Source organism: Centrocercus urophasianus, unplaced genomic scaffold, assembly GCF_019232065.1.
Source record: "Centrocercus urophasianus isolate 14NV4802_14NV808 unplaced genomic scaffold, USGS_Curo_1.0 seq_13, whole genome shotgun sequence".
Taxonomy (NCBI): Eukaryota; Metazoa; Chordata; class Aves; order Galliformes; family Phasianidae; genus Centrocercus; species Centrocercus urophasianus.
Window position 1 is genome coordinate 41,785,644 of NW_024884475.1, and position 26,826 is coordinate 41,812,469.

The 26,826-nt window shown below is 41.0% G+C and overlaps 1 protein-coding gene across 1 annotated transcript in view; it reads right to left on the reverse strand.

The window, feature by feature from the left end:
- ADGRL3 (adhesion G protein-coupled receptor L3) overlaps window positions 1-26,826 on the reverse strand; it is a 304,411-nt gene that overhangs the window by 256,662 nt on the left and 20,923 nt on the right. The gene's annotated exons all lie outside the window — the stretch shown is intronic.

Sequence of the window (26,826 nt, forward strand, 5' to 3'; positions counted from 1 at the left end):
GTCAAGAGGAAGGCATAACCCTGACTATAACAGACCCAGGTGCCATCCAACACTAAACTTCCTCAAACAACTCAACTGCACCTCAACCCTATTACAAAAACTCCACAACACACTCCCAAAGGAAAAAATCCTTCCCATGCACAGCTGTCTTTTTCCATCAAACTTCCACATGGTGCACACACTCCACACTTCCTCATGGAAAAAGCGCACACTGATGTTCCTCTGTATACCCCTTAGCAGCATCAAGGCTGCCTCTGTCTGTCTGTCTGCAGGCAGCAGTCCAACACATCACATTAACTTCTGTACAGCATTCTATTATTGTCAATCGTCTCATTTAGATACGCATTACAGGACAGAGAAACATTTCCATTTCTGTAAATTTGCAGGCATAACCCAGTGATGTGCTAGGGTTGTGGACTAACTGCCAAACTCCTGAGACAGACATGCATTTATTCTTCAATAATAGCTTCTCCAATTACCATAGCTTTAGGGTTTGTATCATGTAAGATCTGCTTCTTCCCTGCGATTAGACTAACAGTTTTGCCCTAGTCTCCTATTGCACCATACATCTGTTCAACGCAGTAAACTCTTCATGCAACCAGACTCTCTTGTTTCAGAAAGAGGGCAAGAGAACAAGCACAAGCCCTCAGGATGCAATACCTCATCTTTGCCCTTATGTTCCCAAATAGCTATGAGATGCTCAGAAAAAGAATAGGACATGGAGGTATAGACAAGATTTGAACAAAGAAAAAAGCCCAACAAAAAGTCAGAGTTGGCAAAGCCCAGGAATTTTAGTCAGACATTCAAATAACACAATGAAGTTTCAGGTCTGCTGGAAAGGATCTGTTTGTAAAAACCTTTAGCAGCCCCCTGCTATGTGAAACATTGGGCTTGATGGCAGTGGGGAAAAGTTTTATTTTCCTCTATTAGCTTCAGTGTTCACAGGCCCATCGCTGACCAGAAAATTTCAGATGTGATGTTGGTTTTGGAAAGGGCTGCAGAGAGCTCATTTTTTGAGAGTCTTCTGTACTAAACCTGGCAGATTGGCAGTATAGGAGACAGGTGGTTTCTAGCAGTTTTTGGCAGAATGCTGAAGCCAAGTGCACTCCCTCCTACTGCCATGTGCTTAGATGACTCTCATCAATTGCCAAAAAAATGGCAAAATGAGGTCTATACAGTCAAGATTAGCTGTCTGGGGCTATGCTCTGGTCAGTTTCTTGGGTAATTTGGATACTTTTCTCCAGTAGAACAACTGTCATTTATACTTTATGCAAAAGAAAAGGTTGGAAAACAGCCGCTTGCTTCAATGTTTGGATTGTGGATGTGTCTACAGACTACAGTAACTGCAAAGATAGATGCTAAAAATGTTTTTACTTTTGCAGTTGTTGCTATACAAAACAAAACTCAAACCTCTGACCCATATGCTTCAGAAAATACATTTTTGCTGCGAATTCCTATGCATTTTTTCTATAACTGTTCTATATTATCAAGGCAGGTAAACACTGAACATGATGTCTGAGGAAAACCCCACTTAAAAGTCACAGAAATTAACTGTCTGGGAATTAACTTGTCCAAACCTGGTGTATTTGTCAACAGAAATCCTGTAAATACACAGCTAATCTTAATTCTCATGTTTCGTGGAAATAGGACATTACAAGCTGCAACTAGAAATATGGTTTTATTAAAATAGAAGTTTATCTGAGAATGAAGACAACATCCTAATCACACAGCAAGTCTATCAATAATGAAGATGCAGTACTTCAGGCTTCCAGTGGAGGATATGAAAATACAGAGGTTAATAAATGCTGTTACATAAGTTTCTGCGCGAGATGTGAGAGGACATTTTGCATATTCTATACGTACTTGAGACTTTATGGCATTGATCTACTGAAAAAGCACGAATAACAATCCCAAGTGAAGTATCTCACAGAATCACAGAATGGCCCAGGTTGGGAGGGACCTCAAGGATCATGAATCTCCAATCCCCTTGCCACAGGCAGAGCCACGAATCTCCACATTTAATACCAGACCAGGCTGCCCAGCGCCCCATCAACTTGGCCTTGTGACAAAAACAAAATAAAACAAAAAAAACCCTCATGCATTCTATTTCCCATTATAGAACGCCTGAACTGATGAAAACATTTCTGGATGTGATTCACTCTGTACTAGAATTCACCCTTTTGGTTCTCACAGTCATTCAGTCACTTGCCATCAGAAGGACAGCTTTCACTTACAGACACTTCACTGTGGTATCATGGAGTCAACAGTTATTTCTTGGACCTATGGCATAAAATAAGTGTGACACCCTGGACAAACTGTTTGGATCAAAAATTAGAAATAACTGAACAGTATAAAACATTATAATAGGAGAAAGCAATGGCGTGTGTTTTCCATCCTGCCACCCTCCATCAGTTGAGCTGCTCTACATGGCTTTTTCCTATCCTAATACCTGCAATAAACACTCCCAAAAGACATCAGAGGTTGGCTGTTTATCTCCTTCATGAACACATTTCGACACTGTACCCCTATACAATAATCTCACTTTATCATTTTTACTGGTTTTCCTGTGAGGAGTAAATTATTATTATTTTTTGCTTCTTGCTAAGAAATAAGATAGAGAAAAGCCCATCTGTGAAATACACAGCACAATTGTATTAGTTCATTAATACACTTCTCTCTCCTTTGAGCAGCTCCCTATCTTTGCAGTCTCTCACTGAGCTCCTTATTTAATCTCCTAAATAAGTGACCTAATTGTTGGCTGGAAATCAAGAAGAGCTGACGGCTGCCCACTACTTTGGAAAGCAGGTGCCTTTCTGCAGTATCCTATGTGCAGATATATGTCTAAATAAGGACAGCTGAACCTAAAAATTTTGAAAAACACTCTTTTTAACATTTAAACATATGCCAACTCAATCTTTGCAAGCGTGGCCATTCACTGGAAAACTCCACTCCAGTGCTTACAAAAGGTAAAGTCAGATCAGAAGAAGAAACAGCCACAGAGAGCCACAGGATTTTATCTGGGCAATTTAGAACTTCTTTGTCTTTACTAATTTCATGAGCTTGAGAATTAATTCATCAAAATCTTGTGCTTCTTTCACTCTTGCTTTTGACCTCAGAACATAATTGCCTCTTGTCATGCCTGCAGGGCATGGGCTTGCAGTTATCACTGTATGCTTAATCAAAATGCTGAAATAGCCTTTAAATTACCAGTCCCCTTGGCTGCCAGAGACTTGTTGAGCTTTGTTACATTTGGAAACACGATGGTAGTAGGTGCACATTTAAAAGAAAACTTAGGCATTATATGCATTTTTCCCAAATAAATGTTTTTCTGGCTCAGAATTTTCAGAGTGAAATTTAAGTGCATATTTAAGTGCTGCAAAACAAAAAGCTGAAAATGTAGAGATAATTATTTTTACAAGCACTGTGCAGGATTTGGTCTGCCTAGCAAAACACCTGACTTACTGCTCCCAAAGGCAAACACAGCATGCCAGGGGAAAAGGTTTCCCACTGGTTTGGAGAAATGCCTCTGTGTCTGTAATTTCACAGTACTTAATATTCCCACCATTCATTTTGATTCCGCAGAAATAAATACATACAAAACTACCTCTGGAATGTGTACAGACTGAACCCATTCAAGTCAATAGGCCTTATATGACTGTCGCCCCCTAAAGAGAAGCACACTCTTAAGTGTTCTTCTAAATCAGGGTGCCACTTTTCCTATTAAGACATAAAGCAGCATTACTGCATTCATTTGCAGCATGCAAACACAGCTCACTATTTCTTCTCTTCCTTAATCCAAATTACATCTGGCCTCTGATCTCAAGAACAATATTAGTAGCAAACAAAAACTCAGGTTGAGATAGTGACAACAAACATTTCTCCCACTAATACTGTGTTCATTCCTCTAATCTTTTCATGCTCACAAATATTAGTTTAATTCTGACAAGCTTAAAAACACTGGTTGGTCTAAAGTTCTTGGAAAACTTGTGCTTGGAATACAAACACAGAAATACTGTTCTCTTTCTCTCACTTTTTCTATGTCCAGTGACAACAAATTCAACAGCAAAGAGCTCTGCATTTTTTCTACAGGGATATGGTAAGACAGCCTTTCTTCCACTCCCAGCCTGCAGGGGGTTAAAGGTGCATCCTACCAACAAAGGCTGGTGCCAACTCATCGCAGCAAATGCTTCCAACATCCATTTCCAGCTTCTCTAGGGAGGAAAGGAAGACTGAGTGCAGACAGTGTGGCCAAATGGTTGGAGACATCAACTGTGCAAGGCTGGAGCCTGACAGCGCTGGTCTCCACTCTTAGCCCCCCACTCTTTGTTGACTGCTGTCCAGTTTCTAAAAATGGGAAAACTACCTGAAATCCTCCATTAAGTACTTCAGTACCAGCTAGAGAAATGAAGGGGAGAACTGGATATAATCCCCAGAAGGTGAAGAATGTAGCTTCAGTCTGTGTTTCCACATACATATCAAATATCCCCAGGCTATTTGGGCCTTTCTTATTTCATAGAAGATACCAAGAACAGTTTATGACTTTCCTTTGTGCTTCTTTACCAGAAGTAGCGCCAACCCACCACCCAGCAAACAGTCCTTGCAAACTGCAAAAGCAAACCCTCGGCAGTGGAATGCAGTATACTAAATTAACAAAAGGAAAATGCAGTATTGTAGAACAATCCAGCAAAGACAGGCAAATTAAAAAAAAAAAAAAAAAACCAAGAAAAAAAAACACACATGCAAAAAACAACTCCTTCCCCATATATTCTATGTGGTATTTCAGGTCAAATATCTCACGGTTCCATAATTTATTTAATCTACCTTTACTGTAACATTCACGTGGCATCGCTAGAGATTTGCTCCCAGGTTATACGAGTGAAATTACAGCAGGTGTTTGGCAGCAAGTTTACATTTGGCATGCTCCCCCATGATGCAGAGGGGACACAGGAGAAAGGTGTAGTAAACATTTCTACATGGGCTGCCAAAAACAAAGAGTGCAACTTCCAGAGCAATGCAGCCAAGGATATTGACAGGAGCACGATGAAAACTTGGCTGAGCCCAAACGGCCTTTGTCCCCAGGCACCAGTAGGTGCCCTTCATTTTCACGGGAGCCCTGCCTGTATTCCTAGGTGCCCCAAGAGTCAGAATAGCCAGGACAGGCAGAATTTCTACTACCCATGGGATGCCCATGGACAGCAGCCTGAGAGCTAAGCACCAGACAAGATATATCCTGGGTTACTTCTGCTCATACTTCATGTCACTGACTGTCCTCATCTCCTCTCTCTACTGGGCTCAACTGGTAAATACTCTGCTTCTCCCCCTGACTTTCCCACACCTTAGTTCAGGCAGAAGCTGTTCTAAAAATGAAAAATTTGCACACATTGGGCAAAGAGGAATGGCGGAAGATCAGCACAAAGAGAAAAGAACTGTGAAGTGGATGAACTTGCAGGTGGGTGACATCTCAATAGCAGGCTAGGAATGAGGAGACAACAAAGGATGGATGTTCAGAAAGGAAAATTGCTGGCAATGCTGTGCATCATTACGAAGCATGATGAGGAAATGAGGTTAGGTGATGGAAAGCAAGATCACAGTCACCACTTGGCAACTACGCTGTGCTTCAGCTGATGATCCTTTGCCCAAACTGGTGTTCACTGGGCCTCTTCATGAGGCAGGTCAGCTCAGCATCATCAAGATATTAAACCAGCATTCAAATTGAAAAAAAAAAAAAAAAAAAAAAAAAAGTTTCCTGTCAGGCTATAGAATGTATCAGCTCACCGAAGGTTAGCTAAGGTCATAGAAAGGAATCAAAACATTTCAGGAGGAAGGAAGCAAGGTTGAATTTAATGTGCTGTTCAAAAAAAAGGTGACAACCTACCTTCAAATCAGAGGTCAGAAGCACAGACCCAGCCTGAGTTAAATGCCACTTAACTGAATTTAATTAAAGTAGAAACAACAAGTTGAGAACAGACAAAAGATATTCTGCCTTCAAGAGGATGGCCCAATGCAAGTATATTAATATTCCGGCCCCATAATGGGAAAAATCTATACCCAAGTACCTCCTCCCTTGCAGTGGATAGTCTCATTTGTATCAAAAGACACATACAGGAAGGCACTTCAATAAAATTGCTCTTTAAATGCACAGTCTTCCTTAGAGTTAATTAACTTTCAAGTTTAAGAAAACTGTGCAATAGTAGGGTAAGAATTTGTGCCTAAAGTCCAGCACTGAAGTACAGAAGATGTATAAACAACTCTCATGTTACTTTCACCCTCCAGCCCAACAGGGACATTGGTTAAATATCAGGTTTTCACATCCTGCTAAAAATTCAGACACTAAAGAACTCAATAATTTGAATAAAAGAATTTCTCAGTTCTGTGCAGCAGTAACCAGGCCCTTTTTTTGAAAGAAAAAAAATAGCAAATCCACATATCATAACCCACATTAGGGCCATCTACTCCTTACTCAGTTCAAAATTACTGCTGTTACAATAGACGCTTAACTGTCTCCAAAAAAGAGGGAAGCTTTGACTTTGACATTGCCAAACAACCTTGAAAGTCTCTAAATTTAATGCAGCACAAATTAATGCGGTGAAGCCAGTAGAATTTGAGTAATAACAAAATTCACTTCATTTTAAATTACTCCACTGTAGCTTTTTATTATAGCCATTAGTAAGGTTAATTTTTTAATCTGAGATAAAAACTTTTATAAACCACCATGGCAGGTATCTCAAGGCAGTGAGATAAATGAGCACCAAGGGCTTACCCCCTCAAGAAAAATGGATATGTTTATCATTTTCAGGCTTCCTATTAAATCCAAAGTTCATTTGACACCATGTTTTATCATTGTTTCTATTTAAAATACCAGCTGAAATTCTCACTCTTGCTAAAATAATCTAAATTTGGATTAAATTCCACGAGTAAACAACTTTCAGTGATCAGGATAGAGATAAGGAGAAGGAGGCTCTCAAAACTGTCCTGGAAGTTGGCTGCATGCAAAAGAACTTACTTTTCATTTATATCCCATAGCAACGACAGAAAAAAAAGAAAAAAAAAAAACAACAACCAAGTCCCATATTCAGGAACAGATCCAGTAAAGTCATCAGGCAGAAATCCTTTTAAGGCAGAGGCAAATCAGATGGATTGGACATATTTGGGGTTTTGCTGAAACAGTCTGACCTGCAAATAATATACTCCTACCAAGTAACATCTCAAAGTTAAAGTTTAATTTTGATTTACAGTTCCCTGAATAGTCTCTGAAGGGGAACGTTAAGGCTCTTGTAGAAATATCTGCATTATTAAAGAAACGATGAACAGCAGAGTGAGGATTACTTTGTGCTGTTTATGGACTTACTTACCAGTGCAGTAAATCTATTTGTAAGTTTGTATTGCCCAGAAAGGAGAGCTTTGTGAAATCTGACGAGCTGTCTGGAGAGAAGGGATGGTATCTAAAGGGAAGAATTTCTCTGCGAGTATAGAGACTGTCATTCAAATACCCATAAATTTGGGGTTTCAAACACTGAACAGTTAAACAATTACTTCACATCACAGAAGGCCATGAATGACTCCTGTAGAGTTAATTTTACAAGAAATTATCAAGAACTTGAAGGCTAGCCACCTCCAGCAAGTAATATGGATAAACTGTAGATTGTTAAATAAATGACATTTTTCTTCATGCTTTAGACTTCACAGCTCCTTAGAGCCTCTGCCATAAATAGCAACAGAGAATTCTTTTCCACTAGCCATAACTCTGTAAAAGTTTTATAAAGTCTAAGACTGTTTTGAGATCTTGCCTTCTCCCAGAATCATAGTTCATCATAGGTTTCATATGTTATGTATATAAAATATGCTTGCATATAGAAATACATAAGCACACTCCTATAAACAGGTGATTTATATACAATAGGCAAACTATGAAGCATAAATGGCAAGATGCAATTTGGGGTCCCCTATTCAGCACACCATAAATGTCGCTGGCTTTTAGAAACTATTGGGTACTTGTCAGCAAGTGCTGTGACTAATCTACAAAGGCAACCTGTCCTCAGCTGCTGGAGGGGGATTTCCAAAGTATGACATCCATTAGCTCCGTCCCAGAAAGTAAGAGAGGCAGGAGATCCAAGATCCTTTTTACTGGCACACTAACAAGAATTAACAATCGGGTTTTTTCAAGACATTCTCCATGGCCCTCTCAATCTCGAAGTATCACTTAATCAAGTCTGCAGCATAACTTCCTTCTGACTTTCAAAGACCAAGGGTTTCACCCAAATATTCTAGCATCTAAAAAAAAACTTTGCAGAAATGTACATATTTGTCTGAATAGTGGCCATCTATATCTGCTTCCATCAATCTTACAAACACGGAACAACAGCAGAATTGAATCTGGGGAAACAACTGAAACATACACACTTGCTCCTGGTGGAAATATATTCTAAGTAAAAACAGATTTTCAGGGAAATCACATTTTTTTACCCACAGATACACATTTTCCTCAATGGAAGATAGCAAAACATTAAAACTAATGAATTAAATTATCTCCACAAAATAGTTCACTTGCTAGGAAGCAAAACCAAACCCTAAGTTAATAGGGTTTCCTACTGCACCCACCTGCTCACAGCAAATACCGTGGTTAAACACTTTTTCCCTAATGTATCCTGTGTGGATATTGGTCTGTAAACACTGCATAAATACATATGTGTATGTACAGTACCTGTCCACACAGTGTGCTCACCTCAAGATGAGCCAGAGAAAACTGAAATAATGCCCACCTGTAGACTCCCAAACTGCTCTGAACAGATTAACTGCTCCCAAAAGAGCCAGATGAACAGCTCTACAAAAGATCCAAGAGCCCCTAGGCAAGGAGGTGATGCGTGTCCTGCAGTACTGCCATGACTGCCAAGCATGAATCAAGTCAGAGGCACTGTGCTCAGTAAGAAGCAATGCAGCGCCAGTTAGAACCCGTGGAGTTTGTGAGACCCTGTTTTATGAAAGCCCCCACAGCTCTGGATGTAATGATTTATTACATCCTGTGGGAAAGCACGGGGCTCTGCCACAAGCCAAGACACTCGCACATAACTGAACCGTAGCAGGACTGCATTACAAAAGGCATTTAATCTAAAATAAGAGAGGAGGAAATACATACAGACTAGAGACAGGAGCTATGGTAGCACAGAAAGGGATGACCATGCAGCAGATATAACGAACAGATGCAGATATTACACTTGAAGGCACAATGCTTACACGTTCAATGAAAATATGGTTGAAGAAAATCTAACTTGGTTCAGGAAAAACACACTGCAACCGGCTATGATGGATGGAAGACTTTTTCGCTAAACATATTCACTAACTGTACTTCAAATTCTCATCCTTCAAGAGCTCTATTTTCAGGTAGATGAAAGAATTAAATTTTTCGCTGATCTCTCTCTCAATGAAAGAGTAAAGTAACTACCCAACAAAACCAGACAGATATCAGGGCTAGTGGCAAAGGATAGTTTTCAACAAGATAGCCAACGAATGATTCCATCCCTACAAATGAGTCCATGCCCCTGCAAACACTGCGTCAGAAAAAAACGGGCTTTTTCAACCCCCGTGATAAGATGAAGCCACTGGGACAGAAGAAGGGATGCAAGTGAGACTGGGATGCGGTCATCTATAGGGTGAGAGTTCCCAGGACTCCAGCCCAGGGTCAGAGGACACTCCAGGAAATTGGGGTGCAGGCATCTTCCAGGCACAACGATCATCTCGGAGCTGAGCTACCAAATATTTGTGTATCGTACATGTCAAGACTTTCCTGAAGGACCCCTCTGAGCCGAAAATACACCATGGAAAAGTTTTCATCAAATTGTTTCTGGGAGATTATTAGTTAATTTACAATGTAATTATGTTACAGTACATTTAAGAACACTTTCTAAATAGAAGAGGATTTTTATCTAACAAAGGATCCATTTCAAGCACTTTTTCCTGTGCCTTCAATATCTATTTCCTTCTGTGCTTATTTCAAGCATTGTTGTTCTGGAGTTATTTATACTTAACATCCAGAAATTTCTTCCTCTTCTCTGAATAAAATTGTTGCATATTTCCATCATCTTGTGGCAATCTTATTCAAGAAAAGCATTCTGCTGTCACTGCCCTCTAAGTATACTGGTGGAGTACGAGGAAAATGGAACCAGGCTTTTTTATTTTTGGTTTTTCTGTGCCCCTTACTATTCCATAATAAAGCAACTTACAAACCCTCCAGCAGCAATGCCCTGCAGAGGTATGGTTACAAAAATGTTTCGCAGGGGATACAGGAAACTACCTGGGCAAAAAACCAGAGTCACAGAGGAAGTCTGCTGTGGAGCTCATTCTTTCTGAAAAACAGTCCACCAAGCAGCGGAACATGTGCTCTATTTGCTTTTGGGTGAAGGTGCTAGCACAGAGCATGTTGTGCTGCTCATAACCCCAGCTCAAATGAGGAGTGGAGAAAAGCACCTCCTAAATCTCTCTCTAATTTTTTCATTACATTACTATCAGATAAGTATATGCTGGAAGTTTCGTATCATGACTGACAAAGCTAATAAGGTATTGACGTCTATTTTTGTGCTAAGAATGATCAGAAAATTTTATAGAGAGACTGTCTCAGGCTAATTTCATACAGGATCCTGTTCCTACATTTAACGTTATTTGAATATGAATAAAACCAAATGAGAACTAAAAATAAATAGATAAATAATAATAATTAAGATGCCTATGACCAAATAACCATGAACCAATTTAACCAGGAATGTAAGACGACCACAGTTCTGAATGGTAACATCTATACTTGGGGGGTTTATCCAGAACAGTATCCTGTAGATGAAAATATTTCAAGCAAAAATGAAGAAAAATAAAAATTTAACCATTCATACAGTGAACAGTAAATTGAGAAGTCTGTTTCCAGGTGACTAAGTCCCCCACCCTACAATTATGAGAAAAGAACAACAACAAAAAAAACAACTCTCCCCAAACCTATGGACAATCAGATTAGAAGAACTGTGCTTTTTAAACATTTTAAGCAGCAGCAGTATTTTTAAAATAATAAGGTGCATGTGTCAAACACAGCCAGTTATCAAGCATGAAATCAACCCTCTAGGACTGTCCCATAACTCACTCAAATATATGTTTGGAAAGAAGCAAATAGGTATATTCATAACTCAAGAGTGATAAAGAAGTGCTTTTCGTTCTGATATTAGGAAAGCTACAACAGTGAGTACTAAAACCCAATATTTTTTTTCATTTTGCAGAATTAGATACCTTATATCAAAGAGTTTGTAGGAAAAAAAATAACACACACACTTTTAGGAACCCCATGCTGGTTTTTTAACTTGATGTGGGAGACTGGCACATTGCTGCTGGCAACCCTTAAAGAAATCAAGGTTATGAAAGCAGAACATAGCTCTCACCACACATAGAAAAAAATGCATTAGCTCTTGCTTCTGAAAAGGTAATATGAACACAGAATCGTCATCCCAACTAAAGCTTTTCTGGAAGTTCAATAAGAACCTCATCACTCCAATATCATTCAACACACTTGTTGATGATCTGAAAGAAAATAAACTCCAAGCTTGCCAAATTTGCAGTCAGCACAAAAATTGATGAAATGCTAAGTAATGACATGGACCTTGTCGGTGGTGCAGATTGATCTGTATACTGTTTGAGCACACCGTGCTTTAACACAGACAAACACAAGCCCGTGTAGGAATACAAAAAGTGCTCATTATGTCAGACCACAGCCTAGCAAGCAGCCACTCTGAAACAAGACTGTTCTCATGATTGATAAGCATTTGAACACCACGCAGCGGCTCCAAAGGGCAAACATGATCTCTGCAAGTATTAGGAGGTGAATAACAAGGAGAAGTGGGAAGATGAAATTGCCCTGCATGCAGTAGTAAGGAGGCCAGTACTGGAACGTGTACCTTGTGGTGTCTGTACTTCAAAAAGATTGTCAGAAAGTTTGACAGGGCTTGCAAAAAAACTTAATATATATATATATATATATACATATATATATATATATATATATATATATATATATATTTAAGAGTAGTGTCTAGAAAACAAGTTTTACAGTGAGACACCAAAGCAGCTCAGGCTGTTTGACTTGTCCACAAAAGAATCCTTATAGCAGTAAGCCCTTCAGCAGAAAAAGGCAAGCAAGATACAATAGATGGAAGGTGATGCTAGATAAGTTCTGGTTAGAATTAATATTTTTAACAGAGTAATTTAGCATGGAAGAGTTTACTTTGGTATTCAATGTATTTCTTATCAGCTAAACTCCCTATAAACTGGGCATTTTTCTGAAAGATACGTTACAGCTCAAGCAGAAGATGGGGGAGCCTAATTCACAAATCACTGGGTGAGATCTCTACTGTGCCAACAGCCCGGCTTGTTAATCATAATAGTCTCTTTGTATTTCAAAGATTTATGAAGATTTAAGAGAAAGAAAACAGGAAGAGAAAGGGACATGTGGCAGCATGGAACTCACTGAATTTATTATCTCAGTTTAAAAAAAAATTAAAAATATCTCAGTCAGCTTTTATGCAGATACCTGCTGCGCTTATCCATGCAAAGAAGGTTTGTATCTTGCCTTTTTCTAAGGGTGGTGAATGGACAAAAACGTTCCAGGACAGCTTCTTTGAATTCCTAGGAATGAGAGACGCCAAGGAGGAGGAAGGGAATTGCTTAATGCAAACCAACAGATGGGATTTCAGTTAGAGGCTTCCTTTGTTTTCATAATGAACCATAATCTGTGTAATCTAAAACAGTTTTGATTTGTTGCAGTGAGACATAAAGACTGTAGCTATGGCACATGAATCCTTCTCTCAAACATTTGTTTCCAAAGGTACCTCTTTTCTGCTGAAGGCATACTGGACCCCAGACCAGGCAGCCAGAGTAAGTTCAAGACAGATGAAAGCATAGGTGAGGCACCAGTGCTTTCCGTAAGTCTGCCTGTGTTTGTTTTATAAGATAACCATACTGGAAGGCTAATATAAATGTTATAGCATTGCAAAGCCCTCGAGCTGGTCTCTAGGTTCTATAACTAGATTAAATCTTTGAGGTGAACATCATACAATATCAAATCAATGGCAGAGGAGGTTACGTTCTTGGTGTGATGTTACTGGGATGGGCGTTATTTCCAAAGTCCTACTGCCCAGGTCCCTTAAGTCCTCTCCGATGCAAAGGTGAGCAATTCAATGCTAAGGTAACAAAGCCAAGAAAAACTTCAGCTACCTGAGACCTGGAGATGCAGTGAGTGCTACATACATTGCTTGCTATGTTGCCACGGAGCAATATCTAGGTCTCAGAGATGTCAGACATCTACTTATATCCCCGTAATGCTTTGCAATTTAAAACAGACTCCTATTCATACGTATTTCCCCATGTTATTTAAGTTTATCTTCATATTAAAAATAAATGGATTTAAAATGTAGGCAGCCACGCATATAAGCACTCTGCTTGAAAGACATACTTCATCTTTAAATAGCAGCAATCAATACACACAGTATATAACCTAAACAAATTCCTATTATGAATGCTTAATGGATATATGCTTTGGTCATTTTTATTACTAATATAGTATTGATTTACAGAATGCATTACCACCTTAGACACCGGGATCTGCTGGAGTCCTTGGACCCTGTATACCATTTTAGTCAAAACAGGAGCTGAAAGTCAATAACCCATTTACCACCAGTGCAGACCCTCTATGGCGTTAGATATTTTAATGACAGTCTGACTCTCACAGAGCAATCGTTTGTCTTACAGCGGGATTTATAAGTCATCATTATTAATGTAAAGTTATCCATGAAGTCTGTCTGCTTATCTTTCACACTTCTTCATTGCCAAAATGCTTTAGGAGTCACAACAAGGAGGAGCACTTGCAGCCTAACCTTGGGGAACCCACACTGGGCAGGGATGCTGTGAAATCAAAGCATCTACTTGGACTCTTTCACTCTGAATCAATGAGCAGTTTCTCTGCCTTTGTTGCCGTTCACATCAGGGAGTGGTGACTGACTCCTGAAGCTGCCCAGGGGAAAGGGAACCAAGAAGCTTTCTTTGATATGAATGCTAATGACACCGGGCAGGGAAAAGATGATGTGCCACCACAAACAGACTGCAGAGAACTCACTGTTGCTGCTTGGTTCATCTTCAGAGGTCTGTAATGAGATGGGGACATGGTAAAATTTCCACACAAAATCTAACGTCTGTTTACTGCTTCAGGCAGAAAGGGGGGCAAGGAGGTGGTTACAGTTACCGTGGAGAAGCAATCCTATATTGTCAACTCACTGATATATGTAATAAAAGGTGCAACAGTATCTCTGCATTCCTGGGATATTGTGCCCTGGGCAAATCAGGCTTTGTGCCAAAAGCCCAACACTGAAATCGCAGAGATGCGGCATCACGAACACGGTGTGTCCTGTTGCTGTTCAGTGAGATTACTTCACAATCTGAAAATCAGCTGCTTCCAGAATAAATCATAAGTAGTATATTGCTTTTCTGCTTTTTATATGTATTGAGAGCTGAGAAACCTGCTGTTTGCAGAAAAAGGTCTGTGAGTGGAGACCCCACCCTGCTTCTCCCTGTTTCTTTTTCTTTTTTTTTTTTTTTTAAATGGATGCATAAGAGGACAAATTAATTAAATATATACAGAACAGGAATGCTTTGTACCCCTTTTGGAGAAGAACAAACAACCACCACAGAGACAAAGTAATCAGAAACACGCCTGAGAAAATAACAGCCGCAAAAGCAAAAGTCATATCAATTGCTTAGGCCTCTCTGCACACAGAAGTTAAGTGAGGTGAAGCGAAAAAGTTTAATTCACCGAACTGACTAAAATTAAACAAGCCATCAAAAAAGTGGGAGATGTGCTCCTAAAAACCCAGTCATAACGCACAGTGAATACAAATTTCTCTCATGCTCTCTCCCTTTCCCTGCCCGTTGCGAGGTGCTTGCTCCACTCCTTGCCAAGCAGTGATGGTTCCCAAAAGGTGCCTTGCAGAAGCAGCCTCACCTGGAAGCTGGCTCTTGCTGGCCCTTGCTCTAACAATGAGGCAACAGCAGATCTCCAGTAGCCCACTGGGTGTCCCTGAGCACAACAGGAGCTTGAAGGCAAAACCCCGCGTTAGCAGCCTTTTCTGCTTTTACCTTTGTTCGTCAGCGACAAGAAAAAAGAAAAAAAAAAGGCCAAATACAAAATTGTTTTGACAGACACCCATTAATGGATCTGCCACATGAAGTGGCAGCCTCCCCATGGCATGATTTGAGTCCAGAACACTTATGCTGGACAGTCACTCCCATTTTTGTGAACATGTTTACCAAACCACCATCCTTTCTCAGCACAAACAGAGCACAGCAAATCTGGTAAACTCAAAGTTTATTTCCATCTACCTTGTGCTGGGCAAGGATATGACAAAAAAACACGTTTCTAAAATTACAATCTCTCTATTAGTAGAATTATACAAAGAGCTGCCACAACTCCAGGAAACTTCAAAGCCAGAGGAAGAAGGTGCAGCGGTCGCTTTTATCAAATGTGTGATTCACCCAGATTCACACTGAACAACGCAATCTGCAAGGCACACCAGAGCTGGAAAGTAATATTCAAGCCATATGTCCCTCTCTCATTTTTAAGTGCACAGACAACTCTGCTCCACTATAGCATCTCCCAAACAAAACAAATACCTTGCAAAGATATTTCTGATATTTCTGATATTTCCCCAAATGCACTTTAAAACAACTAAACAAAATAAACAAACAAACAGAACCTACAGGAGACATTTCCTTCTGGCCCAAGTGAAAAGCTTAGTTGAATCCCAAACAGCAGCTTAAAGGGCTTTTGTTTTTTGTTTCCTTCTGCTCAGTTGCTTTGGCAAGATAACCAGGCAGAGAGATGCTGCGTAGAAATGAGGAGGGTGTAAGCTGTCAGTGGTCAGGCAAGCTCAGCAAAGAGAACCAAGCCTGAGATTTGCATCATCCTTCTCTTTACGTGCTCACAGACCTCTGCATTGCAATTCCTAGTGACCATTATCTGCGGCATCCTTGGGCTCCTGCCATACAAATGCCCTCAACAAGAATCTCCTTCCTTGCCTGGAAGGCATTCCACCATAGGCAAGTGTGTTCAGAAGTGCTGCAGTAACTTCCCGAGGTCAGAAAGCTGAGCAACTCATCCAAGTCAGCTTATCATAACCCAGAGCAATAGCTGGTTTTATCACCATTAAGGAAGCAGTGAATTTTTTCCCCTTGGCAACAACTTCTTTTTTGCATCCTCGTTAGTCTTAGACTGGACCAACTCTTCAGTGTGCCAAAGGACTCTTGATGTTCTCCGGCACCCACCAAAGATGAGGTGGTTTCAAGAGATGCAATGGTCTTCTCTAGCACTGGCATCACAAAAGCCACAGGAGCATAGCAAGGATGGACAAGACGAGGCTGAGAGAAGAGGCTTATTTTTATCTTTATCATCTTCACCTTACCCTGTAGACACTCATTTCCTTCAGCTGCATCCTCACGTTACATTCAAACGCTGGACAGGGCCCAGATATCTGCTCTGCCTCCTTGCTCCAGGGTATCCTCCAGCATTGTCCTACAATTCCATCCATGCCCCGCCACAAATGGTATAGCTGTACGTCAGCTGCACGAACCTTTAGGCAAAAACCTTTCCTCTTGCATGGGCTTGTTATCACAACATGTTTGCATTGCCTGCTAACCACAGAGTGACTGCGCTCTATCTCACCCAACGCTAGGTCAAATTTCCCTGCGCTTATATTTTCCACTTAAATGTGTGGCTGGGATTACATAGCAGCTGGCTTGGCCACCCAGAACAAACTGAATGCGTTGCTGACTCACAGCATAGCTGCAAATATGGCAGTCAGATGTTTGGTAATCTCTTCTAGCCCTGTGCATACACAGGGTAGATCTGTATCTCCTATGTTCCGAGTTCCTGTAGTCCGCCTTTGCTCGTACCTTAGTCCTTCCCTGGGTCTCTTCTGTTCTGATTCTGATCCACAGTCTTCCCATTAACATACATGTAGCATGTAGATTCCCTGCTAGAGGGTCTGCACCATCTCCAGAAATCCTGTGCCGGAGCTGGAGGGTTGACAGCTCTAACAGAATCAGCTCTGCCTTCTCACTTAGTTCTGGGGTAAAAGAACTGCATAGCTCTGACTGGCATGAGGACACTTGTAAACCCCATCCAGCCTTGGGCAGTGTTCACAACAACAGTTTCCCTGTCATACGCAAGAACAGAAGCCCCAGAGCAGGTTGGGAAGCAAATTTTATGGTTGCTTTCTTATCTTTACTCTCCAGAGAGTTCTGTGTACAGACTCACGTCTTCCTTTCCCTACTATTCCTTCCCCTGCAATGGACTTTAGTTCAACAAAAAAGTTTTGCTGTGTGTTTGAAACTGCATAGAATTCTTTCATTTATTGTGATGGTGATAGCAGTTTTCTTTTCCTTTTAATCATACTCCCACGTCAATGCATGGTTGGCAAGCGTCCTACTTTGAGCGGGAAGTTGGACTACAGATCTCCAGAAGTCCTCTCCAACCAGCACTGCTGTAATTCTTGCCTGCTGTGACTCTCATTTGGCACCATCATATTTTACACTTCATATTCCAGAAAGTACCCCAAGCTGAACTGTTAAGAACGCAATTAACAAAGGTAGTTACAATACAGTGCATCCCTAGCCATGTTCACAGGCTTCTCCAGCATGGTTTCCTTCCTCCCCACACCAAGGAGGTTGCTATGGAGATTTCTTCAGTAAGAGAAAAACAGATACAAGAAATACAAAGCACTGAGGAGGGTATGGAAGAAACAACTGTAAGGGCACAATATACCTTGCATCAATAAATGTATTTTCCCTAAATCTTCACCTAGCAATCTGCTGATAGAGAGCAGGTCCTTCAAACTCTCCTGTTCTGCAAGGCCTGCCTTTGCTGTGAGATGGCATCAGCGACTGAACTGCACTTCCACATGCTGCTAAAGGCAGACAGAACACCATCCTGTCTGCACAGGCTGGGCAGAGCAGCCAGGCAGCGCATCTGTGCACAGCTCCATGTTGTATAACGGAGATTGCTCCATTTAGTATAGTCACATCAATCTGGGGAAGCAGCCAGTGGCTAGGCAAACGTGTGCGTGGCACTATGCATACCAGGCTGCTCTCTGTTAGGGCTTCTTCTACATGGTAGCAAGTGTGTGAGCACGTTCTAAGGGCACGAGCGCTCCTATGTACTTACAGGAGGTGCTGTATGAATACGGCAAGTACCCCTGTCAGAAGAGGCTGTAACACATCGTCCACAAATGTATGCGCTAGCTGGTTAATGGCTCTGGGTAGGCGTTCTTGTCATTTCGGTTTTAGATCTGTTTTGCCTCCAGCAAAGAGCTCCTGAAACCAACTGGTCATAACAATTAGACAGAAAAGGTCATAAGACCTTTTTTCCCCTTAAAGCAGTTGCAAATGCCTTAAGTCATCACTACTGGCTTTCAACACTTTTTCTGAGATGTCTATATGGCTCTCAAATGAAAAGAAACCTATGGGCAAGAGGGAAAGAGTAAAGCAAGAAAATAGAAGGAATAACGCAGAAAAAAACAACTTGGAACAAAATTTAGTGACAAATTACAACAGCAGGCTCTGTTCTCAGCAGTACTGAGGGCTGCTAAATGATCCTGCAGTCATCTATCTCCAATACACTAAAAGGATGGCGAGAAACAAGGTCTAAAAAGAAATTAGAAAAAAAATAAATGTACTTGTAACTACACAGACTGCTCCAGTTTTCCAGGTTATGCCTTATTTTAGCTCCTTAAAACAAATGACAGCACCTGATGGCTGTTCAGTGTTTTCAATTTCTCTTGATATTGACCTTGTTATCCTCACTTATTCTCAGTATATTTGTTTATAGAGCAACATAAGAACCTTAACCAGAGTCTGAAGATGAATGCAGTCCCCAGTCAAGGCTATTTTACACACTTGTGTAGGCACAGTTTCCACACCGTTTGAGTGCATTTCTCAATTTCTTGCCTGTCATGTAATGGGAGGCAGAGTACTGCTCTTGTCCTCACTTTATACATAAGGGCTGGAAGGGTGTATGGGCCAGAACCATAAAAGAACAGTTGGAAGGACCAATACAAGCCAGTGTATGACCAGTACAATGTTCACTCCCACCCTGCGCTTTACATACCAGCCTTAGTTTTATGGTTCTGTCAGCATCTCTGGTGGCTTCACTCTTACCAGAGCAGCATGCAAGCTGCTACTCATTCCTACTCATCAACCACCCCATCAAGCTTCTCAACACATGGTAACAAGTCCTCGTAAAGAAAGCCTGTGCAAGAGCAAGATCCTCAGCTAAATTGGTTTCACTAGACTTCCTCGTAAAGAAAGCCTGTGCAAGAGCAAGATCCTCAGCTAAATTGGTTTCACTAGACTTCACTAGTTTGGGCAAGAAAAGATAAAGCTGTGCCTTTCCCTTGCCTCAAGACTGGTCAGAGCAAGGCCGCACTCTGCAGCAAGGTATGCTGACAAGGAGCCAGCACTCACATGCTCCAAAGTGCAAACCCTGTTACTAAGTACTATCTCTCCCAAGCTTTCTCACACCAAGGATTTTCCTTGTCTTATGAAGCCTTATGGCTTTAACCCAGATCAGCTATTGACATGTAGAAAGAGGTGAGGCAATGCAGCTCTGCAGAGGACACACAAGGCATGAAACCTCCCTTGTTGCAGGAACAGCTGTGTCCTGAGCTGAAGCTATAACAGCACACTTCATGCCTTCCTCAGTTGCAATAGGCCCATCCAAAAAGTATTCTCATGTAGACTTCACTCGAAGGCTGCCTACTACAGAACACTCATTGGTGATAAGGATCCATGGAGAAGCTAAAGCCCTCCTTGTAATACACTGTGAAACACTGAAGCAGCTTCTTCATCTTGAAAATGAGACAGATATGTTTGAAATGTAAAATACCAGCAATGGTGCAAAGAAGGCAGATAGGAAATGGTTGTTTGGTACTTCTCATACTATCATGCACAGGAGGCTCAAAATAAGGCTCAAATAAGCACAATGATGGTTTTCTGCATGTAATAACCTTGGCAACTCACTGTACCACAAGGTAATGCAGAAGTCAAAGATGTTTAAGAAGAACTGGACAAACTCATGTAGCATAAGGTATGTCAGTGTCTTTAACACTGCAATCCATATGTTATCTCTGGATTAAGAAGTTTTAAAATCAGAAACAAGGACTGTATGCCATCACGTATGTGCCTTTATTCTGCTTTTCCTTTCACCTCCATCTACTGCTAACAACTGATGGAGACAGCATCCATCCGAGCCACCGAGTTGAGAGGGCTTCACCCTGACCCGGTATGGCTTTATTTTGGTTCTCGCTGCAGGGAAAAAAGGAAGAGTAAGGTAGGGGGATACTAGAAATCATGCTAACATTTGTAAACAAAATCAAGTGTGACTGTGAGAAAGAGGGGGAAATTAGAACTAATTAATGTAAGTCAAATTCCAGCCAGCTATTCAGAAGAGAAAAAACCTTGCGTGTTCCCTTCCTCTTCTCTGCACCCCATTGCTCTATTAAACAAAGTATCAAAGTTATTTCCTACAGAAAAGATTTTCCAAGCTTCTGCTGAGTTAACACTGCTTTCCCTGAACTCTGTGTTAAAACTCCCGTTGAGTTCAATGATCGCATTGAAGGGAGGTAGCAATGGCAGCAGGGAAGAACACATCTTACATGCTAATGCCCCAACTAAAGCTAAAAAACACTAAGGAAAACATTCATCAGGAGCTCAACACACATTTTCTGTCTATATCACCTAAAATGTAAGCATTGAAAGAAGACACAAAGTTCTCAGATACCAATGCAGCAAAGCCAAGTGTGATCACAGGAGCATGGCTTGGCTTACCACTTGCACAAAAGCAGTAGAAACAAGGACAGGCTGAAGACCTCAACTCTTAACCTTTTACTCTGTGTAGTAATCTTTTAGTAACTTGAGTGTAACTTTATAGTTTGCTTGGGCTAACTGCTAATCTGTTTCAGACGGGAACAAAAACCATGGAATTTTGCTATGTACAGATCTGTATTTTTGCATCCCACCAAGCCACTGACATCTCAGTCAAGGAAGAGATTTCGCTCATGATTGACTTGTAATCTGTTTGATAGGACTGAGAAGCTAAGCAGATCAGATGAACCCTATCACCACAGGAAAAGCATTGTTTGAGCTCAGGTCATGCAACACAGAGAAAATCCAGTATTTTCTGTACTGCCCTAACTGTCACCTGTCACTCACCAGGTAGAAGCATACAGCAGTGAGCAGTGCCCTGCTGACCTGAAGTCCACATTCAGGTCTCAGGGAATCCCACGCCAACTGAGGAGCCTTTCCACATCAGAATTTGGTATTGCTCTGCCTCTCAGGTATCAAAACACCTTTCCCAGTTCAGCCCCCTGCTTCCAATTGTGGAAATTGATCTCCAAACCCATTTCTCCTGGGTGGGGGAGCAGCAACCTAGGAGTTAACTGTAAAATAAATATTGATCAAATCCAGTCTGTCCCACACCCAACAGATGGTGCAGCTGTCAAACAGCTCTGTCAGTGTGTAAGAAGAATTAATTGTGCCCTACCAGTCCTACCTTAAGCTCCCAGCACAGTTACATTTTAACAGGCAAATTAATTTAAAGATTTCACTTTGTTCTTGCCTTTTAAAATCACCATAAAAAAAAGGTACAATATTTCTGGAACATAATAAAACACTTTCCCGTGATCTCCGGCATGGTTCTATTAATATACATCGCTCAGCTTTTACAGTTTCTCCCAGTAAGCCTCACGTGACAGCCATGCAATAATTCAGGAGAGGTTTGCATTTGCCCTCATACATACCTGAGACACTTCTCTGCTGCATTTTAATCAAATCTATAGGCTGCATAAAACTAACAAGGTATTACTTTACACAGTACACTGCTGCTCAAAATTCACCTATTGAAAAATTAAAAAAAAAAAAAAAAAAAAAGAAAGCTTACCAAGCAATGTGTTTATAGTGCCATTCTATAAGTGTTTAAAATATTCATATAAAAATATGTAGTACATTGAAAGTAAAGAGGTACTGTAAAATACAGTAACAGCCTGGACAGGCAAAATCACCAGGCTGCTTCAGAAAACTGCTGCCAATGTCCTCAAATAACAAACCAAAGGAGAACCATCACAGGAAGGAAGCTGCTGAAACAATAAATTGTTGGACTACAAAGACACCACAGCAGTAAGGAAATAAAGCCAAGGAAACCTCAGAACACTCACTTAGCAGAACTCATGTTACACATGACAGCATGCAGTTGAAAAATCCTATCTAGACCTGAGCAACCAGCTACCATATTATTCTGCGTCACTCTTTTCTGTCACAAAGAACCATGAGGACTGCAGTTTTCAGGCTGCCTGAAGCATCTGCACCATTGCATGCTAGAGCTTTGAAAGACAGACACTTTGTGAACAATAACAGATGCTTTCTCTGAAAGTTAGCAGCGTGAGTGGATGAGGAATAAAAATAGAAAAAAAAAATTGGAAGAAAAAAGCAAGAGAACCACTGCCTTCTAGCCTGGGTCAGGATAGTGTTCAGAGCACCAAGCAGGCCCCTCACATCAGGAAGGTTCAATGAATAACTCTTGTTTTCTGTAGGGCATGCACGCAGGAGCCTTGTTTGCTACATGGAGCAAGGGCAAAATTAACATCTGGGCTAAAAACCCAATCTACAAGAAGTCAACTGAAGCTTTAGCAGCTAACCCACAGCTGTTCCAAGCCAGTAAATTGCGGATCTGCAGCCCAACAAGACTTGGAGCATACAAAAGGGCTGCGTAACAAAACAGCACAGATTGTCAGGGCAGGGTTACAGACTGATCAGATAAAATAGAAGCAACACGTGTCTGAAGAAATAAATGTTTCTTCTTTCTTCTGTTTTCTGCTCACAGAACTCAGTTATATCAGTGTACCAGAGACCTATGGGTTGCTGCACATGGCTGGATGTCTGCTATCACCATCTGTACACAGTCATCCCATTTGTGAAGCCTTTTCACTTCACTTAAAAGAATCATAAAAGAGTATTTACTAGGAAACATTTATATATCTATTTCTGCAGGGGAAAAGAAAAAAGAAAAAAAAAAAAAAACAACAAAAACTGGACTATAAGGCCAGATTTTTAAATACTCTTCTCAAATCAGAGACAGTTCATTTTCACCCTAATGCAAGAGCTGACTTCAAAAACAAGTAGGAAACCTTCAGACTGTATCACTGATATTTCAGTTTCCAGGACATTGGCTTTTCTGCAAGAAATGTGAGCATGCATCCCACAAGGCCTGCCATGTATGGCAATGCCATCCCAACTTACTCATTTGCAAGCTACTCAGTATAGCCTGCATATGTTCTGTGACAGAACAGCACAACTCACAAGTCTGCTACTACTTCAGTTTTCTACTACATCACCTGATTTCATAGTTCTTTTTACCCCACTACAGAGATTACACAGCAGTACTTATACAGTTTCTATAGAAAGTTCTATAAGCCACCACAGGTTTATGTCTAACTTACAATGATACTTGGTAATGCCAACATGTTTGAAGAAACAACAGAATCTGAATTTCATTCTGGCATTATGTCCACCTGTTGTTATGCTTTGCTTGACGCACACGTGGATTAAGAAAGCACACTTGTCAGGCTGATGTTGTTCAGTACGTGTAGCACTCAGAAGAGCTGGCTGAGTATTTCCTGACAAAGTTTCTTTTTCTATCACAGAATGATGATCTGTCAAAACTAAATCTGTCCATCTGAACAGGGGAAATTCTAACAAGTCTTATTTTGGGGAAAAAAAAGACATATAAAAAGAAAACTTCACAGTTGTCAAAGTGTCCAACAAACATCTAAATAAAACGACTGATCTTGAATGCTTATGTATTTCCAAATTCATATTTCTTTTTACTCAAATCTTTAAAAGTTGAAATTAAAACACAGTGCTTCCAAATAATGTGAGCGCAATGTTTTCTCTAATGAATTCTCACGCCCCCTACCCTGATCCCAAGTGACCCACTGATTGATTGCATTTGATAGACTGCATTCCAGTTAGGATGAGAAAATGTTCCTTTCTTTCCCCTCAAAGTCTGGGCCATTTCGGCATGATCAAAAAAAGCCTTTCTTCCAATAGGTCTCCTCAGTAGGTAGGGGGCTTTGTACGTCACAGTCATGCACACAGCCACACTCCATTGAGTCCTTTTAGTATGAGAATTTTAGGATACATATCGTATCTGATGAATGTTAAATACAGAAATAGAAGACACCGTGAGAAAACAACCGTGTTTATCATAAAACTCCATTTCCTAGCAGTGAAGTCTCCCTTAATTGCAATAAAATCTTGCTGGAGATCATGCACTTTAGAACAGAGCTGTGTAGGAAGAGGTCTATGATTCCTCCTCTACTTTCTGGTACAAGTAACCTGCCTGACAACAACTGCAACACAAATCCAAATTCAGGTGAAGTAATTACGGCAGCAAATCCATCAAAACCTTTTTTCCTCACAGCTAAAATTACCATTGCCATTTTCCTCCACACTTCTGACATCCAAGACGTCTGAAAAACCTTTCCTTTTCCAACTCCTGTCAAAGTCTGACTGTTGGGAAGATCGGAAACAGGAACATCTACTTTGTGACTTGCCTGGTCAGGTGCATGGGGAGAAAAGACTGTGTTCACAGAGGTCCTTGCAGAATTTTGTTTTCTGACATGAAACATGGCTTTGGTTTGGTTTTGGCTGATGCCAAAATAGTGCAGGATCAGTTCCCCACCCTGCTGGCAGCTCCAGAATGGCACAGCTGCTTTGGGACCTGAAAACCCGTGGCCTCAGTTATTCTGAGGATGAGAAGTAACAACCTTAAGTTACACCAGGGGAGGTTTACATTGGACATTAGGAAAAATTTATTATGTCAAAGAGCAGTGACACAGTGGCACAGGCTGCCCAGGGAGGTGGTGGAGTCACCGTCCCTGGAGATGTTAAAAACATGTGGAGATATGGCACTGAGGGACACGATGACTGGGCATGGTGGGGATGGTTAGACTGGATAATCTGAGTGGTCTCTTCCAATCCTAATGATTCTGTGAGTCATGTTACTGCTGATCAGCTCACCTCTGTGTTTCCTGCATAGCCGTCACCTGTTCTGTCATGTTCCCAAAGGTATGCTCAGTGCTATTTATGTGAGTGCTCTTAAAGGTGCCTGGCTCAATATTCTTATACTCTGGCTCAATATTCTCCCTTAGGGCTCAGCCACGTCCCTGCAACTCTGGGTCCACTGCGAGCCTACAGTGCCAGCTGTATCACAAGCTAGCTTTTGGTTGGACCTATCTTCTCTGTGCAAGCTATTCCCCTGCATTCTGTGAGGAAGGAAGACCAAACCTATATCTCACCAGGGAAATGACGTCACCATTACTTCAAGCTTCACCTCGTACATCTGCAGTGCTCATGCTGGCTTGCACAGAGCCTACAGTCAAGTCAAGATGCTTTCTGCTAGACCCACACAGTGCAGAACCAAAAACTCGTGTTTATTGATAGTGACCTGTTAACTAATAGTCACCACAAAATAAACAGATTTTAAACTCAATTCAAGGCCTCTTCAGCATGTAAAATCATCCAAAGCACAAATGTTAATTAAAATGAATATATCCTGCCTGTCACTTTTGGAAAATTAAATAGGCCATAAATGTCATTCACCTCCAAAAACTTGCGTGTCTCCAGGAATTGCCCGCTGCCACTTCAGCTCTTTTCCAATTTCACTCCCTGACTGCAAGCAAAAAAAGCTGCAAGCATGATTCAGTCCTGATGAGCAGTATGCTTAGCAAATAAATTAAGAGCGGCACGGTGGCATGGCTCTGATTTTGTTGTTTCTCTGATTTCCATATTAAACGCGAGCAACATACACACAAAGACTGCAGGTTTTCTGGGGTCTTTCAAACATGAAAACAGCACAGTGATGCCTCGCTGCCAGTGCCAACACAAACTGAGCTTGGAATGTGAACAACAGCCTCGGATACTTTTTTTTTTTTCCCCTCCGCACATTATCATAAGTAATAAAAGTTCTTCAGGCAAATTAAACCACAGTTGTCGCTGTGCAATTTGATGGAATTTACTGGAGCCGCACAAGTGTAACTAATTATCCATGAAGAAGAAATTTAGTAAGCCATGCTTTCTCCAGCAAGGCAAAGGAAGAATAACTACATTCCTCTGCTCTAGTTTGCTAGGAGTCTTTAAAACACATATATGCAGCAATATCGTTGGCTACTGTGGCAAGCAGCAAAGTTGAGGCAGAAAGGTAACATTACAGCACAGTAACTTTGACAAAGTGGGCAATCTCTTTACTATTAAAAAGTACATTTCCATTCAACAACTGCCTGAGCAAACAAATGCTGCAGCCTGTAAGAACCAGGCAGCTGATGCAACACGCGCAGTTTTGTCCTCTCTTCACTTTAGTGTCGTGATTTAAGTTTGTGCTCTGATGAGCACTGAATGCAGCTTAAGTGCTTAACTACTTTTCTGAATCCAACCGTAGCTCCCTTAAATCTCCCAAACCTCCTAGCCTGAGCAGAAGCTGATCAGCAGGCAGTTCATACTGCCTGGGTACAGCTCCCCTCGTGCTAAGGGACTGAAGCTGAAAAAAACCAATATAGCAGAGAGCCTATCTCCTTCCAAGCTATGTGCACAGCATCTCAACTCCCTCTCCAGTAATGCAAGCTGTACAGAAAGAGCAGTGCTTGTGCTATAAGCATACTTAGCAATGAATACCAGAGCGCAGTAACTGTCCGTCACTTTTTCCCC